The sequence below is a fragment of the Trachurus japonicus genome, chromosome 21 (genome assembly GCF_045865225.1).
Source record: "Trachurus japonicus isolate A0001 chromosome 21, Traja_1.0".
In the NCBI taxonomy this organism is placed as follows: domain Eukaryota; kingdom Metazoa; phylum Chordata; class Actinopteri; order Carangiformes; family Carangidae; genus Trachurus; species Trachurus japonicus.
The window spans coordinates 21785421-21805468 of NC_140927.1; the positions used below are offsets into that span (position 1 = coordinate 21785421).

Sequence of the window (20048 nt, forward strand, 5' to 3'; positions counted from 1 at the left end):
ACATGACCACACTGCTGTTTAGACAGACGCAGCTGAAGACGCCGGGTTGATAGCATGGCATCATTTACACGAGCACAAGGTCCCACACACCGTCCCTCTGTTATCTCCCCTTCCCCTCACCTTTTCTGATGCCGCCCCCCTCTTTTCACTTCGACCCCACAACCCTAAATCCCCCTAGCACACGGCGACATGGCAGACAGGCCGCCACGCAGACAGGTGACCGTAAACAATTAATCAACATGGTGACACCTCTACATCTGCCAGGCCCAACATGGGGAGGGGAGCTGTCAGCTACCAAAACAAAGCAGCCCTCAACACACACACACTCAAACACACACACACATACAATCACGGTGAGTGGCTGAGTAGCTCATAAAGAGTGTCACTCACACAATGTAAGAGCTTGTAGATATAAAATATTTACCCAAGACACTGGAGAGGCAGAGACAGCTTTAAACAAGTCATTTCTTTTATCGCCTCAGTTTCATGGCCATGTTGTCGGAAAATGTGCAGTTGGGAAAATGCTTGTGTTAAGCCACATGAGTGATTTCAGATCATTTTCCATTTACATCATTACACACATTTTCCATCCAGAGCAATCAAAGTCAGCAGAATCTTAAATAATTAAAATGAAAAAGAAAACCATATAATTGCAGGTGCAATGCACCCTTTGCCTTTTTATCACAAAAAGTACTGATTTGGTTTTCAAAACATAAAAAAATAAAAGAAACTGCATAGCCTACATACGTAAGATGGTTCAAGGCAAGGCAATTTAATTTGTATAGCCAATTTTTTACAAACAGTTTGTCTCAAAGGGCTTTACATATAACATCCTCTGCCCTTAGACCCTCACATTGACTGAGGAAAAACTCCCAGGAAAACCCTTTTAACAGGGAAAAAACTGGAGAAACCTCAGAGTGAGCAGTATGGTTCATTTTAGTTTGTTGGAGCTAAAGGAGCTAGGCTAATTGTAAGTTTTGCAATTACAGCATTAAAATTAACAACTGCTTACATAACAGACAGATCAGAAGACAAGAGAAGAAATGTTGCTGTTTCTGTGTCAAACTACTCCCTGTAGGCTACTCACCAAAAGCTTTTTCCAGCAATTACAAGCAACCCTCTTGTGTTACTTTTATTTCCATCACCACTTTTCTTCGGCCAAACTTAGCATGCTAACCAGCTAGCTTGTTTGTTTCTTATTAAAAGTAGCCGGTAACTGTGGGGTCCAGTCTGTCTTAATCTTCTGTTATATAATAATGAGTGAAGTTCTCAACAAGAAGCTCCATTATGTGTCAATACTAACATTTGATATGTAGCCTAGTAGGCTATTAGCAAATATATCCTACAGCTCCTTTGAATTTAATTTTCCTAATTGTAAGATAGGCTCCTCACTGATATTTGTGTTTTCTGCAAGTGACTTTAAGATTAAATCTAGATCTTAATTGATAAATTGTGAACTGTCTTGGGGCAAACATTTAATGGCATCATCAGCTTCAATCCTACACCCAGTAAACAATTCCAAATTGTGTGAAAAAACATATATTGCATTTTTTTTCTTTGAAACTTTGCATCTTAATATTCCAGCCTCCTAGATCTGGCTTATCTGTGACAATGTTTCAATGAACCATCAGCATTTAAAAAAAAAAATGAATTCACTTTTTGTGAGAGTTTGAAAAGCCCAATTTTAGCAGCTCGTGAGAAAATGCTTTCAGTTTTTAATTGATCCAACGGGTGGATGTGTCTGTTATCTCCTACAATTGCTTCTCAGTGTCAAGGATGTTTTTCTTGCTATGCCACCATTGTTTTAATCCACCCCCAACGATCCCCACCTCCCCACCCCCCATGCCCTGAAATCATCCTGCAGGCCAGGGAACAGAGCTGAGTGGCATATTCATATGAATGAGTGGAGCAAACAGGTGATGAATGTCAGAGCCGCTGGTGGCCTATTGTCACCAGGGACAAGGACAATATGAGGGGGAGATGGAGAGGTCAACACTGGGATGTGTGCTGCTAAAGTTTAAGCCATATGACTTGTGCCATCCATCAGCATTAGCACATTAAAATAGGGCAACAGCTCCCCAGGCTATGATGAATTCACTTATGTGCACATGTGCAAAACAGCTTTTTTACATTGACTTCTAAGACAGAACAACCCTGTAATGTAATTGTACAATACTTGTAGACAAAATGTGTATTGATGCAATTTCTGAGCAAAAGTTGGTGATATTTTTGTGAAATGTATTATTTTAGTTGGATGTTGTTTACATGAAGATGGAGAAGGGAAGAGTGTGCCTGTGCACAAACACTCCTGGGGATTCTAATAACAATGCTGCAGTCCTGGGGAGCCACAGAGCTGCTAGAGCTGTCAGGCCTTTTGTTTCAAGGGGCCACTCATTACATTACAATCCCAAAGATAAGGTTCCTTCAGGGGGTACAGAGAGCCATGAAGGAAGTGGGATTGTTCCTCACTCCATGCACACCTCTGTGTTTTCACAAACCTACTACACACTCTTCAGAGATGAACAGAGTTTTTAAAAAGGATTAATGCTTACAATAAGAAGATGTAGACAAATGGCAGTGCTCACCTGGTGTGGGGTGGAAGGGAGGAGAAAAGAAGAGGAGGAGAAGAGAAAGAGGGGGGAAAAAGTTGGGTTTAGATTAACCCTGGCATTTCCATAAAGGTAATCATTAAGCTACCAGTAGGAAACTTGTGGGATGAAGGCTGAAAGCAAAACACAAAGCTGTTATTTTATTTTGTTTGCTCTTTACAGAATGGCCATCAGTTTGAGGGGGAGGTGAAATGTACAGTGGGGGAGATGTTTACGATGGTTTTGGCTTTTTGGGGGGCTTGTTTGGTGTTCAGGTTTGACTGCTTCTCACACATCAAATTGAAGTAAAGTGTAACATGTGAATGTTGTGACAAATGAGACGCACATGACAGAGAGCAGAAGTAGGTGCGAATTGGGAAGTGTAAGGAAGGCATCCCTGGGGAAAGTGTGTGAGAGTGTATATATAAACACACACACTCTCACACACAGACACTCACATATATAAGTCTCTATGCGACTCTCAGAATACATTCACTTTACGATCCGCCATGGACACAATGGTACATAAAGTACATGAAAGGTTATCAGTGGCAGGTACCTCAGCTGTCAGAAGGGAAAAGCTAATGATTTAACCATGATATTAATGAATGGAAGGTGTCCTAGATAGATTTATGTTTTAATTTGTTTTTCAGCAAATAGATATGTTCAGTGGTATCATTTTTCAATTCAAGATGAGTTGATAGCTTCTCTGGTATTTTCATGTATTTATAAATGGTTTTCATGCCTTACTATCCCCTGAGTTTTCCTCTTTAAAAAAAAAAAACTACCACCGCTCCCTTTGTTTTTCGCAACTGTTTCCAAATTACTCTCTTTCTTTCCCCTTTCACCAAATTCAGTGGGCTTGTTCTGGGAATTTCAACATTATATTTGTTGTTGTTGTTTGCCAATTTTACACTGCAAGTCAATCATTCTGGTAAACCAGTCACAGCGGTAAATGAGACCTGACTGTCCATGCACTGGAAAATTCTCTAGTAATGATTGATGCATGTTTTAAAGTGTTATATTGTATTTTTGTGTATTGTTTTTAATATATTTCATTCATAGGTTATGTGTTTTCAAAATTTGGTTAGGCTGACTCAAAGTGATAGTTACAGGGTCATCAGAAAGGCCTAGAGCCACTGGAACCATCAAGTACACATGGCGGCTGCCAAAAGTTTTGGTTTTCATTTTGCTGCACATTAACAGGTAAGAGCAGACACACTGCCTGCGTGACATGCATTTCACAGATTATGGCTGCTTCACATGATCTATAAATTTAATTTCTTGCATATTTTTCACATATGCATTTCATGTTTCCAGGTAAAAGTAAATATACAATGGGGAAAATAAATATTTGATCCCCTTGATATGATGATATTACTTCTGGATGTTTTGTTGATATTCTGCCTCTCTCCGTTAAGATGAACTTACGATAAAGCTATAGGCCATCCATTTCTTTGTGGGGGAGCAAACTTACAAAATCAATCACCCCTGTACGTGCATCTCTGTAGTAGTTAAGCATCGTCAGCCGCTAGCATCAAAACTTGCACTATACAAACAGTATGTTTCATAAGTGTGCATTTGCATTGGAGTAAAGCAGTTCAGTGATTGAGAAAAAGGAAATGGCTATTTGTCAGTAAAATTTGGTAGTTCATATATTTGAAACAAAGCATGCACGACGATTGAACAGCTTTTTCCAGAAAGCTCAGTGGTTTCGATACCGGTCGCTTCTGAGAGGGTGCTGGTTCAAATCTACTGCAGGTAAGACGTAATATATATTTTTTATCTTTTTTTTTTAATCTAGGAAGCCACTAGAGTCCATCTAGGGAGCTGCAGGTCATGTGAATTCTATTTTTTCTAGGACACACTTATCTGTTACATCATAGTCGGCGGCTATGCACACAGAAATATAATGAAGCTCAAGTTTACCCTTGTACCGCCACACATCTTTACTCAACCTGTGCAAAAGGAATGATCACACCACGAGGGCAAACCGGTCTTGTGAAGTTATTTATCTGTTTGAACTAAACTGAGGTGCAGGGAAATGAATAAAACCAAAAAAACAAATCTGCATTTAAAACAACTGTGGTCATTAAGAAGTCCGGTCTGTAATGAAAGAGGTTGAAGAAACTAGCGTGGTGATCCCACTCCCTCAGAGAAACCTGACTACACTTTCATCACCTCGCTGTGCCTTTCTCTCTCTGGTCTTTTAATGTCACAAAAATGCTAGCAAGACCATATTTTAAGCAAAGATTAAAAGATGAACATGGATTTTAGAAATGTTTGATATCAGGTCTAGTCGGTTTTGCATCTGCTTGGGGCTCAGTATGTGAACTCTCTCTCTTAGCGGGGATAAAACTGTGCATAAATATATCCAATGTTAAAAATATGAATAAAAACATAAAAAGGTTTTTTTTTCACAAGTATATTGGTAATTTCATTATTCTGGGATATATAATGATCCCTCAAATACTCATACTACAGCTTTTATTGCTTTGTTTTTCACATGCTCCATTCACTCCTACTAAAGCATTTGCCCACTGAGGCTCTTGATGGGAAAATGTTCTGTTCTATACACAAATGTACAGTACATGGTTAAATTCGCCTCTTTCTGTCGGTCGTCACTCTCAAATTTTGTATGTTAAACAAAAAGTGCACGTTATTCAGTGATAAATGTGTGGGCCTGCCACTTTTCTCTGCACTTCAGCTCTACTTGTACGATCATATAAGTTGTCAAATTGCCCATACAAAAATAATTGGTCCTCCTCCATGTACAATGACCCTTGTGTTTTGTGCATGTGCGTGGGCAAGCACACACGTGAATGCATGTATGTGTGCAAATCAAGTTTTCACCCTGACAATCACAGCTTTAATTAAATTAAAGCAAAGGTGTTAAAGCTGTTGATTGTCAGTCTGAGCGGGCGAGGAGCACATAATACAATGCATATCAATGCAGCCATGAGTGACTGCAGTCCCCCAGGTGTCAGCCAAATGAGTGTGAATATTCAGCTTTTTCCCCTCCACTTAACTCTCATTTCACTCTGATGACATTTTATTAGCCTTCCCTTGGCAGTGCTGGCGGGTAAGCGATCCACGCAAAAACAGATTATTTGTACTGTTCATTCTATTCAAATACAAAAAGATGCAAATACAGAACAAAACCAACAAACTTAAAAAAAAAAAAAAAAGGAAAAGAAACTGCTCTGGCTCATTTGGGTTTTCACTTTTTTTGTGACAGTTAAAATCACATACAGTAGATGTAGTTGTAAATAACATGGATCTATTCTAATCAGCATAATTGTAGGGCTAAAATGAAGACATCCATGATGTGAGGAGATGAACTCTCCTCCCACCTCCTCCCGTCCATTATTTTTTTCCATGTCCGACCAGATCTGAATTCGCTCCTGATGGCCACTCCCCCCCTCAGTCGAACTATTCTTTCCTCTGAGCTGCATATCGATTCAAATGAAAACAAGTTGCCAATCCAAATAAACACCATGTCAAGGAGTCATCCAAGCAGACAGAAATATCTGCCCAGCATGATACCATAGGGCGGAAAAACCACAGGGGGACTGGTGCTCCTGACCTCACAGGGGGTCCACAGAGGCTTGAGAGGAGTAGCCTATGTGTGCGTGTGTGTGTGGACGTATGCGTACACTCATATGTGCATGGGTGCACATATGAGTGGCTAATCATGTGTGGGCGTGTGACTCTATTCAAGACATTTATCTGGTCAATAAGTGTGACCGCTGCCATTGCAGCCCCTGTATACTGTACTGCAAGCAAATCTGAAAATGCTCTAATAGAAGTAGAAATGACCATCCAACAACATCTATTTATAATATAACCTAATGTGATGATTTCTCTGTTGTTATGACATTGTGTTTAAAGCAGATTTATTAGCACCAGTCAAAAGATCTAGTATTTTAGTATTTCGTTTTGAAAGTACTTAAAATCAACCTCCTAGAAATGACATACTGTATAGACAACTGATTTGTTTTGCCATTTACTCTTTTGGCCCAGATTATGTTCACAGATAAAGTTCTTCTACCTTAGAGCTGTCATATTAATGTACTATAATGGCATGCTGTTCGGTTTGCACTTTGTTTAGGGATTGGTAAAGGTCACGAGTCATGCCACAAAAGTGTCTTCAACCAAGACAATCTGTTGCCAGTGAACATTTGCTGGTATGTAGCTTTAGTTCAGTTTGTGAATTGGCAGATTTGATATTTGTAACATGCAACAGAGAAGTGTCACACAAGCAGCTTCTCAGAAAACATATTTGCATTCTTTGTTGCAGATCAGTAGCACAGAGTTGTGAGCTTTGGAAACTGCTTGTGTAACAAAATAATCCAAGCTCAAAAGGTCTGCTGAGCTCTCTGGAGCTTTGAGGTGAGATTATTATGTTACATGAGACGACTGTTATTTCTGTTCTACACTGAAGGCAAGGTGTAGGGCAAGATGCAAGCATTCATCGCTAACAAGTCATTTCAGGGACTTTGGAGCGGGCTGAGGGAACCCCCTCGGTGCATTGTAAAATAAAATTCAAAATGTCTTAGCATGCCTCAAAGTGGACCATCCTTGAAGGCAACAATTTGAATCCAACAGCAGCCGCTTCCTGTGCTCCCCACTTCAGTAATGATGATTTGGGGTTAGCGCACAAGGAAGCTCCCTTAAGGAACCTAGGGAACTTGTGACCTCTACTTGTGTCCTGATGTGGTCCCCCCCGGGCCCCGTGGAGCAGAAGGACCACAATAATCGGTTGGACCCCACTGAGTGTGAGCATAGCCACAGTGCACCAGGGTCAGGAAGAAGGACAGGCAGACCTAGCAGTCCACAGGGCAAAGGGGAATGTGCGGGGGGTGAGTGCCAAGGCCCTCATGGTGTTTTTAAGGTCATGCTAATTGCCACGGATGTACAGCATGCCTTCAGTTAGCCCTGACTCTGCTGAGGAGGAGGGGGCGGAGGATCGGGGGTTGAGAAGGTGGTGGTACAGGTGTGGACCTTTAATTAAATACCACTGCAAAGGTTAATGCATAGAACCGGGAACTCCAGCCACCGTTAAGTGGAGGACATTTAAACACAGCCGAGAATATGCCCCACACTGTGAAAGTGTGTGTGTGTGTGCATGAGGATATGAGTGAAATCAGAGATGGAAGAGAAGGTGAAAATTAAAAAAAAGTTCAAAGTTGAGTCGCTGATATAGCAAAATAATGGAAAAGTCGACAAATTACACGGAAATAGAAATTCATTAGATCTATTAGGAGCTGAAGAAAAGATCCGGTGCAGGTGAAATTAATAGGACTGCAGCACGCATGCTCTCGGCAGCATCATCAACTAATTTCATCCCCTGTAAAGTGTGAACTCTGGCATCTGTAAGATTTTCACAAATATATTAGAAGCTATATTAAGAGGTATTGTCGCTCCATTAATATCCTTAAACACTTTGTGCGTGTGTGGGTGCATGCGTGTGTGTGTGTGACCCTTGATAATTAGTACCATCTGCCATATTGGAACACCTCTGGATAGACAGGTTATCTTCACACAAGCAAGACGGACAATCTGACGCGACTTTTCCTGCTACTGACGAACACAAGAGCGATGAGAATGAGAGGAATAAATGAGAGAGGAGGCGAGGAAGAGGTTGACTTAATTATTTTTCATACCTGCTCTTTGAATTCTAATTCTACGGTGCTTTATTGGCATGACAGTGCGAGATAAAAAAACAGCATTGCCGAAAGCAGAAAAACAGAATTTCTAGTTTATTAAATGAAAAAAATGCAACATTAAGCACAAGAACACTGCATATACTCATTAATTACATATTTTGAGTATATTTCAGTGCCTGTGTTGCTCCTCACTGTCCCACAAGTTTCATCATTAGCTAGAAATTTGAGAATATAGAACTTGTGTTTCATTGAATGATTTATATTGTGGGAGAGAGTGCATCTGTCTCAGTCACCTCTGTTGAACAGTGCCCACATCTTTCGTTTGGTTTACCACGATTTTTTGTGATAGTTTTCAATTTTGCAGTTTGTGGTCACCGAGCCTCCAGGATCTGACTCTGCTCTCTAGCTCGAGCTGGGTTTTCTGCAGAAGGGTTTGCTCAGGATAGAGGCGATTTTTGGTCTGTGCATGTTTCCATTGAATCATGTGTAATGAATAAAACTGGGATTCTTATTTTTCCCCGCACAATATTGTTCCAATTAAACGTGCTAACAGATTTCTATCAGTCTGGAACTAGCTCCCTGGGGTACGATAGGACAGGTGGCGCAACTTGGATGCGAAAAAAGTGTTTCCATTTCCCGCTTTTTGCGCAATATTACTTCTCTTGCAAGCATATAGTTCTGACTGCTTTCAAATTTCTACTTGTTTTTAGGTTCAAATTGCACATTAACCAGGTTAATGGAAACACGTCTTCTGACAGTTCAGAGATATTCTGCCAATTCTTCGTCTCTGTTTAGGGATAGATAACATCCTAATCTATTTCCTGGGCTTTTAGTTTCTTCTCTCCAGTGTTTACGTTGTGCTGTAATGTGGTTAACTCTGATTTGTGTTTGGACAGCAGTGTTGTTGTGAGACTGATCAGTGTGTTAGTCTCATCACCACCTGGCATAGGGGACTTTTCCTGGGTTGAGCTCTTTGGGTTTGATGGGCTGTGGAATGGAGGTTGTCTGGGGGATTTAAGGTGAGGGGAAAAAAGTGAGTGCTCTCTTGAATGTTACTTGTTTTCTCCATTTTCTCCAAAAGCATGTTGTCATTACATGCATGGCAAAGACGCACGCAAATACACACTCTGTAAGAGGTTCACAGCTGTGTGTGGTGCCCACCGAAATTAAAATTAGTCAAAAAAAGAAAAAGAATGTCAGACCCCCATTACAATTTTGGCTCCAAATCAGCAGCAGAATTAAGAAGAGTCGCTCGTACACAAACGCAGCCACACACATAACTTGCTCCTCAGAGTCGCCACCAGGAAACTGCAGACTGGAAAAAAAGAGCTTAGGGACCGTTGCAGCGAAGCAAAGATATACACAAAGCCAAAGAATACACACAGCCCAAATCCACCAATTCAAATATGTCCTCCTCAGAGAGAGAGAGAGAGAGCACTCTTTTTGATCTCACATCTCAAATTAGACAAAACACACACATCTTATTGTCTTGATATAACGGCTTTGCATGAAAAAGCCCAAACAAAAAACACTGTCCTTGCAAGAATTCCACATGCAGCACTCGTTGCGGTTTGCGGAGCAGTGTCGAATCTCTGCAGTGCATAAGCCACAGTGCATGATGAACTGTGATGAGGCCGTGGAGAGCGGCCAACCGGTGGTTTTGGTTACTCCAAACTACCCAAACATGCCATTAGGCTTTCACTCAAAGCACTAATTGGGTATTCATGTGGCGTTTTGTTTGTTTATCACCATGTTACCACTGCAAGTCTTGGTTCAACACATCTCATTTTCATCCTCGACATGAAAGCCAGAGACAGTGGAATTTTTGCACTGTATTTCAGCCACGGAGCATAATCTCAGTTAACACAAGCCGGTCTCAGTTCGTTTTTGTTTTTTTTTTGCTTTGAATTACCACCCGCAGTGGTTTTGTTGTCCCCCCACTCCCTCCCCTCCTCTCCAACACCATCCCCCCTCTATGTTTTGTTAAATAATTTATTCTGCCTTTAAAATTCACTCAGAATATATACCTTTTTGCATGCAGAGGAGAGAGAGGGTGGGTGGGAAGGAGATGGCGAATGTGTGCTGGTGTGGTGAGAAGGTGGCAGTGGTGATGTGGTCACAGGATTGCAGCAGGGTTTTTAAAAAAATGAATGGAGAGACATGGATTACAATCTGCATACATTCTCTTGAGTCATCACTGTTGATAGCTCATTTTAAACCACAGTTGGCAAACAGTCATATTGTATCTCCCCTTTACACTGCCATGATGTCGGTCGCTCTCTCTCTCTCTCTCCCTATTACCTTCTATCCACTCTCAAGAAAAACCTTGCCCACTTTTCTTCCAACAGGAGAGTGCAGCTATATCACCGTGACCACTGATCGCGGATCAAGACTTTTTTTTTTTGAAAGCTTCCTTATTCTCGGTTTCAGTGTTGACAGTCCATATCCCATATTGCACATCTCCTTCCCCTTCACTTCTATCAGTCTCCTTCTCTCTCCCCACTGTTCCCTTTCTGCCACAGCCATGTTTCTTGACTGTTTCCAGGGTTTTGAGTTTGGGGTATGTCTAAGCCGCTGCCCGGCTGAGAGCTGAATCTGGCCTCTTTCAGACTCACAGCTTGTGCTCGCCTCTATACTCCTCCTCCACCTCCTCCTTCGCCTCCTCCTCCTCCCGTCGCCTCCTACTCCTCCTCAGCTTCCATGTTGTGGCAGCCACAAGAGGCTTTTGGGAGCGGGCCAATCCGAGCAACCATTGCCGCCATTTTCCCCTCCAACTACTGAACATAATGTCCATCGCACACCATGCACTTCTCAAATAAGGACTTCCAATGCTATTTTAAAAATGGATAGCTCTTGTTTTGAGCTTTGAGGGCTAAACCTGCAGCTGTTGCAAACATGAGACGGCACGGGGTAAAATAAAAGCTCTACTGTTATGATGACAAGTGCTTTTTTCCCATGTATTTCAGTGAGTCTGTATTATTTTTGCTTTAACAGATATCAGTCTGTTATCAATATAACAGAAATGTTATTCTATCTGTGTTATCTTCAAGAGACCCACAGGAAAGTTAATCTCATCTCTGCTTGAGTGATATTCTGGTAATAGATCTTTTCCTTGGAGAGGATGAAGCAGTATTCTATTGATCCCTGCCAAAAAAGCTTGTTGACAATACGCAGACAAGCCCCTCTCAGACATTTGTGGTAATCTGATCAGTTTAGCAAGTGTTTATCTGACATGAATGCCGTCAGACAAACATAACTTATTGTCATTTAGTACTTGTGCTCTGTCAGCTGTTCTGTCTCTGAGAAGTTGTGTTTCTATACAACAAAACAGCGACAGAGAAAATATCTTGCTGGAGAAATAACTGTTGGCTTGGGTGGAGGGTGGATGTACAGAGTGCACGACCAGAGAACAGGGCTCTGGTTGTGGTTAGACAATAAATTATTTTGGTTAGGTTGGTTTGGAAAATACTGTGGTTTGGGTTAAAGCAACATGTTGTGGCTGATGCTCTGTCCACACTATTACATTTTCATTTGATTCACACCTAAAAATGCATACATTCATGAGCAATCATGTACACTGGGTATGCATAAGCCAGTGGAGAGGAAGCAGACTGTCTACTCTGCAGTTGATCAGTTGTAAAAAAAATTATATAAACAAAGAAAAGCAAAGACAGCTGCAGTGTTAAAATACATTATTTAACTGCACAAAACAACAAGCTCCACCAACTTATGTAGCAAACTTATGTAGCAAGGAGTCACTGTGAATTCCCTATATTTATAAAAGAGCATAATATACCTTTTCCTAAGTGCCGAGTGCCTAAACATGACCACAAAACAGCATTTTGTCACCATAAATGGACATCATGCCACAAGTTTTGATCATTGGTGCAAACTGAACTGATGCAGTCTCATTTCTTAAACAACCAGGTCGGAAGACACATCCTATAGTCATGGAAAAGATGTTAAACTGTTTCAGAAGGGTCAAATTATTGGCATGCATCAAGCAAATTAAACATCTAAGGAGATTGCTGAGACTATGAAACCGTCCAACGCATTATTAAAAACTGGAGGGATAGTCGGGAACCATCATCTTCAAGGAAGGAATGTAGTCCAATGTGACCACAGAGTCCAGACCTTAACCCCATTGAGAATCTTTGAAAAATGAATGCAACTCTGGACGGAAATAAATGTTGTGACATTGCAGAAGCTTATCGAAGCAATGCCACAGTGAATACGTGCCGTAATCAAAGCTAAAGGCGGTCCAACGAAATATTAGAGTGTGTGACTTTTTTTTTGGACGGGCAGTGTATTTGTGACTTTGGCCAAATTAGTAAATTAACATTTTCTTATTATGCAAACAGATCACATAATCCAGTCTGAGTGAGAATTTGTGCAGAATTAAATTATTGCTGCAGTGTAGTCGTCTAGAATGTGCAGCGTTTCAGGAGACTGGTTTGCCGTCAGATATTAGAAAACATGCGGCAGAACTCATCCTCTAATGAGAATGATGAAATTGATGCAAAGGTATATGATCAGATTCACAATGAGGAGAGGGGGCGAACCTCCCTAAACCTCACAACGGCCACAAATTAAGTCTTTGACGACAAAAGAAGTTAGAAAAATAAACTTGTAAAAGCAGAGAACAGTCTTCCTCCTTGCCATCATAACATTTTTAACCCCCTGCTGTTCCCTCTCTCTGCTCCCTGCTTCCTCTCGTGCACGAGGTGCCAAAACTTGCTCAAGCACACAGCTCTCTCCATAAATGTGCTGTCATGTCTGAATGAAGCCAAAGGAACGTTAATGTAGAAGTCACCTGTGTCGGAATGACAAAAGGCCTTCACTTCAACAGATGGATGCCAGCAATGTGAGAGTGTGAGGAGGACTCAGCTGACATTTGATGCGCTACTTGGCAGGAAGTAGGAAGTTTCACTCGCAGCTCAAGATCTGAGCTCCTGAACAGAAAAAGAACAGCTTTTTGAGTGAAAACCAAAAGATCTCTTGAATTCACTCATTTTCACTTCATTTAGCCACCCTTGCCTCACATTCTGGTTGCTGCTAGCTATTTGAAAAATTAGTTTCCTGATTTATGTTGGATTTACAAGGGGAAAAAAATCATTCTGGAATTTAATTTGGTTTAAGCACATGCACGTGTGAAGTGAATTGAACAGCGGGACCACACAGATGTGCAACACAGTCAAGAGAGGGAAGAGGGGGAGGACGATGACTGTATGATCTCACATATGTCACAAAAGATGCTAACGTGAAAAAAAAAATCTCGTCTCTGATAAGTGTGAAAGCAATGTGTTTTTTACTACATCTAGAAAGAACTAGGGGAGCCTTTTAATGGTTACACACTCATCTCCTCTCCACACTTATATCAACTGCTGTTTCCTCCCAATTAACAGAGTTTGTGGAGCAGAGGAGGCCTCTTGCCATTTACACCACACATGGATCAGCTCCGACAAACTCAGCTGCCTCTCCTTGTAGTCACACAAAGTTCCCCCAGCAAGTATACATATCCAGTGCACCAGAGTGTGTCCATTGGTCATCTTAGCTCCTCCTGGCTGCTGATATTGTTTATACATGCAGATTGAAGAAGCAACATTCAGATGCTGCTCTGTGCTGGCACCCTGGGCAGATTCGTATAATTAAATGAATTGACTCAAAGGGATGTGATGAATATCCCAACACAGTGTCAGGTCAGGCTTGCTCACAAATTAAAGCCAGGGGCCAAAGAAGGTAAACATGAATTTATCTGAAGTAGAAAAGCAGAGGAATGCATTCAGGACCCAGCCTACGTTTCATTAATGATATTTATTCTTGCATGCTATGGAATAACTTGACTCGGTTTGTCTCTGTCAGAAAACAACTTGCCTCCTGTGTCTTTGTTCCAATTTCAGCTCTGAAATATGCATCTGTTATGTTTCACAGTGTTGTTTTTTTTACGGAAAATATCATTTTCAGAGTCATTTACACCTGAATTTATTTATTGTTTTTTTTTTCTTTTCAACCCCAATATGTATGAAACATGTAACCGTGATCCTGCGTGCCTTTCGCACATGGTGAGAAAACATATAGGCTGCGCGAACAAACATAAACGCTGCAGTTGTAATTCACAAAACAAGCAGCACCTGCATGCATCCTATCTGCCGCATATGCACACAAACACAAACAAATATACCTGAGGAGCATGTGGTGGTAAAACTGGCAGCTAATTAAGTGACAGACAACAACACACGGGGGAGGCATATTCTGGGAATCCTAGCATCAACTCCATCAGAGCAGCAGCAGCAGCAGCATGGAGTGTAGATAGGAGCCTCATAAGCCACTTGTTGTCGAGTTGTCGTGTGCTACAGCAGCTTCCCCTTAAACTCCAATAACAAAGTTATTTCTCACCATGAAGTCTCAACAGCTCTGTCTCCTATAAATCGTGTTTATATACGTATTAATTTGCAAAGGCAAGGCAGAAGAGTTTCACCTTGATTACATTTAACTTTAATGGAACTAATGGTTTATATTCACCAAGTATAATTATAGGTAGCCTATCAGTAGCATGGTCAGACCGTTTCTTCCAGCAGATACATTGCCACCATAAAGTAACTGGGGCAACAGTTTTGTTGTGTGAATGTATTTTGTAGGAGACAGAGTTGGACCGAGCATCGTCCGCCGTCCAGGCTCACTGAGGATTTTCTCTGGCACAGTAGCATGTTGTGCTAAATGCTAAAATTAGCATACTTGCAATGCTATTGCTACCATGCTGAGGTTTAGTGGGCATCTTACTTGTTTTGTTTTTGTTAGTTTTTTTTTTCAAAATCATGCTAGCATGCGAAATAATTATCACTCGTCACAAAGTAGAGCTAGGGCTGATAAGGAGAGGAAACTTTGACAAATCGAGAGAGGACATAAACATGTGTCAGGTAGCCATACAGATGGTTCACTAAATTAACCAAACATTTGGGTTCATCTTCTGGAGAGCATGATTGTTAAACAAGAGAGCCTTTTACTTTGGACAACAGTAGGCTATTGGACAGAGCTATCTACGGACTAATACCACCATATGATATTTAGGCCTAAATCTAATTGCTATTATACAACTCTACAGTGCCTGCAAACATAATGCATTACTGACCAAACAATACAAAACAAACTCCTCACTGACTCTTATTAATTGAACACAGAAAAGTAGGCTACAGTTAAGTGGGATGAAAAAAGAAACCAAAAGCGAAGTTCAATGTGACGTATCACAAACTAGTTTGCTTACTTCTTCTCTTCCCATCTGAATAAGTTCCCAGATTCAATTCAGTATAATTAATTCACTACATTAAATCAAATGTGGTCGAGTCGATACAAAGGGGTTTGCATGAGAAATGTGATTAGCTTGCAGATGACACCTCGATTCCTGACACCATGCCAACTACACACTTGAGCCTCACAGTAGCCGTGGTTGAATAAAATGACCCGACGCTGCAGTGTGTTCTGGAGTCTGATTGATAATGACCCCTTCTGTGAGGGTAAACTGCTGCTCCATCTGTGGCTGGGAACAAAAGCCGAGCAGCCCACCACCATCCTCTAAAACTTTGTGCTCTACCACAAAAATAAATTTGCATTGTGGGCTCAATGATTGGTCGTGTATTGTCATGTAAATACTCTTTTACATACACATGAATCCAAATCCAACAACAGGTAAATTGTCCAATTCCACTGCTCCTCCAGTTTTGCATAGCTTGTTATTTAGAAAGCATCTACATTAGAAATGCTTTGACGTGTTCAGGTTACGAACCACTTGAAGTACTTCTAGGTTACTGTCTATTGTTCAAGCCATGCGATTCCCTATATTCAGCCTGGCCCTGTAGTTCAGTGGAGAGGTGTAGAAATGCAACTAGCGATTGCGCATCTCCATCCTAGACTTGTGAACCCCCATACTGTAAGTGTCCCATTAACAGTTCCTCTAGGAGATGGGCGAGATTGACTCTCAAAAGCTTTTCCTTTTGTGTTTCTAATGTGTGCCGCTATTGTTAACTTAGCTAGAAGGTAGCAAGGCAATCAAAACAATCAGCCATTCACGTGAAATTAGGAAGTGGAGGGGGAAAAAAGCCTCGATAAAGGAAGCAAATGCACCATGCTCGTCACAATAACAAAAAAAGAGGGAAAAAAACCCCAGAAAAATGCAATCAGGCACGGTATGAAAAATAATGAAACCGTTTTAAGCATGCACAGGTCTGGCCAGAAGGTTGTTGTTTATAACGTTAAACTGAAGAGGCTTGGAACAACTCTATTGTGCGTTAGGCATGCCTCTTATTGGTGAACAGAATCCCTGCATGTCAAGCAGAGGTGGGGCACTGTCCCTAGAGTCCACTATCACAGCAGGTTAACCTGGCACTGCTTTTCTAAGGACTGATTGCCAGGCCCCCCGCAGCTCGAGGTAAACCGACAATTTTCCATCAGCAGGGAACGTGGCTTTATTAGTAAAAGTGGAGGGGGGTGGTGGGAGGTAAGAGAAAAAAAAGTGAAATCAAGTTTACAGTGTATTTGCAGTTGTTACGTAGGAGGGCAATAAAGTATGGTAGCAGACCTCAATCCTGAAATTGATTTTTATATCATGACGTGTGGTTAACTAATTTCAGATTACAACCGATGAAGATTGAATTTTATGCAACCTTTAAATAAGAGAATGAAGCATAAATAACAATATGACTCCCAACCCAAAAACCAAAACACAGATTTCATGGAGACGTTTTTAACAAATCTGAGCTCTGGGGCCTCATCCACAGGAGCGAAACAGTCTGTATCTAAGGACTTAGTTTAATGTGACGCAGCATCTCATCATGCACAGACTTTCTGACAGGGAGGAAAACATTCACCTGGATAAAAAAGAAGAAAAAAAAACTGCAGCCCTTATCAGAGATGAGACAGACTCTGTGAACAGCAAATCAATACCATCCCCAGGCTGTGAATTTAAGAAGGGCCAAAACTCCACCGAAGATATTATATTTCTAAACAAAACTCTAGTAAATCTACAAACAAACACAGATTGTGCTGCTATCTGGGTGAGGAGGGGGGGAAAGGAACAACTTAGAGGGCAAACAAGCAGTGCCTTATGGTTTTCAAGGTCTCCATTTGTTTTTCCATGTTCTACTGTCAGGTGCGGAGAGAGGAGAGAGCAGTGGAGAGAATGGCGAGCCATAGAGGGTTAAAAGGCCGTGGCTGGGATTATAGCACAAGTAAGGACCCCATACTGTGGCTTGACATGCCTACCAGCTTACAGTGCATTTTTCTCTGACAATGCAGGGTCACACACGGTCAGAAAGCATGAAATGTTTTCACACACATGTTGAAAGACAAGTGAAATGCTCAATGTTAAAGAGCCTCCTTCCCCAAAGGTTATATCTGATAGTAATATGCCTCTTTTTTTGAATAACAAAGTCATGTTACAAAGTCAAAATCAAAATTGTGGTAAAGGCATTTTTTATTCCTTCCACGCTTGTGACGTCTGACCCGAAAGGACACTGCAACATGCTCATCTATTAGCTGGGAAGTTATGAGTTCAGCGTGCATGACATACAAGACAAGTGTGAAAGAGTCCCACTAACCCACTCCTCAGTGCCTTTAAAATGATTCTACAAGAAAAACTATATGTACAAAGACCATGACTGTCTCTTCCCTGCTAATGAGAGGCCACTGTGCGTGAGGACATAGTGAGGGCCGGGTGGTAGTTACTGATCAGCATGGGAGCTAGCTAATCCTGCCACTGATGAACTCATCTGTCTGTCTGTCCACTCCACCCTCAGACATGTGCTAACATGCCATAATCGTCATAATTCTACTCCTGCCCTGGGCTCTGCCACCTCAGTCACCTGATTAGGGCCTAAGTCCCAAAGGTATCAGTGGTGGAGCTTTAATAGTAATTCCACTCTTAGCTTCACACCACCTCTGTCTATATAGCTTTTCCATTAAGTATGTCATATCTTAAGCTGTGCGTACGGCACGGGGATGGGGAGGGGGGCTGTTATTGTGACAGATACTCTATGTGCATCTGACAAAAACAAGGATGCTTCTCCATGTGTCATCTGCAGCGCTCCCTGATGCAGCATACGACTGTCTTTTATCAACAGCCAGCAATGACACTTTCCAAATATTTAACACTTGGGGGAATTTCTCATTCAGTGTGAGTGCATTTAAACAGCAATCTGTTTACCCTAAAGAAAAAAAAAGGACCCATCCTCCAAAATCTCGTTGTTTTTTTTGTTTTTTTTTCCACCAGCCGTGAAAATATCTGTCATGAATACCACTCTTTTCATGTAATTCCCCATCTTCCTGCTTCACTGTACGCTGCTGTCAACAGTGTGTCTGATTTATGTCTCAAGTGTTGGTGGGACAGGGGCTCCCGCACGGCACTCCTGGACCAGGAAGAGGGGGAGTTCCAGTGGGGCAGGCGAAGCCTCACTCCCCCCTCCTCTCCGGCTCTGGAGATGCGAGGTGGGGAGTAAACCTAACCAACACTACAGAAACAGGGGCGCTGCACACCCATCAACGCCTCCTTTGCAGGTGAGTGGAGAAAAACAGGAGATGGGAGGGGATGTCAGTCCGCAGCAGAGCAACCGCAAAGAGCCGCGCGTGAGGCACTTTTTGGAGTCATGTTTATATTCATGTTCTGCAAGACAAATATGGATCCTTCAAAAATATATGCACCAACCTGACACTGAGAAGAGTAGAAGCACACTGACAAACGCGTGGCACCCTGACACTCTTTACACTTCTTATCACTCGTGCACACACATGCAGACAAACACAACACACACCACAATCCATCAGTATGATGCCACTCATGTTTTTTGGCCTATACTCTCTGGCCTTTCTCCTACAACAAATTACTAACTTAGAAAACTAAACTGAAGAGAACTTCTACGATGAATCAAACTGAAGTTACTTGTTTACACCTGCCTCCTAACAACTAAAGAAGCAGGTACGTGAAAATATTACAGCTTTCTTGAGGAAAATGTAAGAACCTGACAACTTTTATCAACATATATATAGTGACTTTGTTTTTCCCTGGGGCCCAAAGGAGGTTAGGTTTTACATTTCAGAGCCAAATGGCAGGGATTACATGTGTGGGCTGGGGGTGTAAGAAAAGCAACAGCTTTGCATAAGAATATGCAATCAGCTGCAGGAGAAGAGAAATGCAACAAAGCAAAACACTTTCATGAGAGGATTCACATTTGAAATGCAACCTGCTGCACTTTTTTTGTGAATTGCATATAGCTAAATGAAAGAATGATAACCCTCCTCCTACAAACTACGACCTTTAATATGCAGTGTGGAGCATTAGACAGTGGAAAACACTGCCACAATCTGTTAGATTGCCTGCGAATGAATCAATGGCATCAATGAGAAATACACAAAAAAACACCCCGAATCTAACAGGACTGGAGTGGACCGAGCATTGACATGTCAAGTGCTAACTGACTGCCTGTCAATACACTCACTGACCAGAAAGGTCTCTTACTGTCAAGGGACTGCGAGGAATAAGGCAGAGATGGGAGAGGGAAAAAAATGGAGGTGAAAGTCAATCAAATTAGCTCCTTCCAGCCCACTAAACTCAAGAAGTGGAGGTAAGCAACCAGAGCCTCTTCTGAGAGAACTGACAATGTCTGTGGGGTGCAATCTGAGCAGCACCCCCGCAGAGAGAGGCCAGCACTGATAAACCTCCGAGAAAAGCCTGACTTCTTCACTTTCACAGAAAAAACAGAATATTTAGGGAAAATATCAAAAGAAAAAAGTGGAAATACAATCA

The 20048-nt window shown here is 41.6% G+C and overlaps 1 long non-coding RNA gene across 2 annotated transcripts in view; it reads right to left on the minus strand.

Annotated features, from left to right (window-relative positions):
* Positions 1-20048, minus strand: part of LOC146965216 (uncharacterized) — a 101591-nt gene that overhangs the window by 67151 nt on the left and 14392 nt on the right. The gene's annotated exons all lie outside the window — the stretch shown is intronic.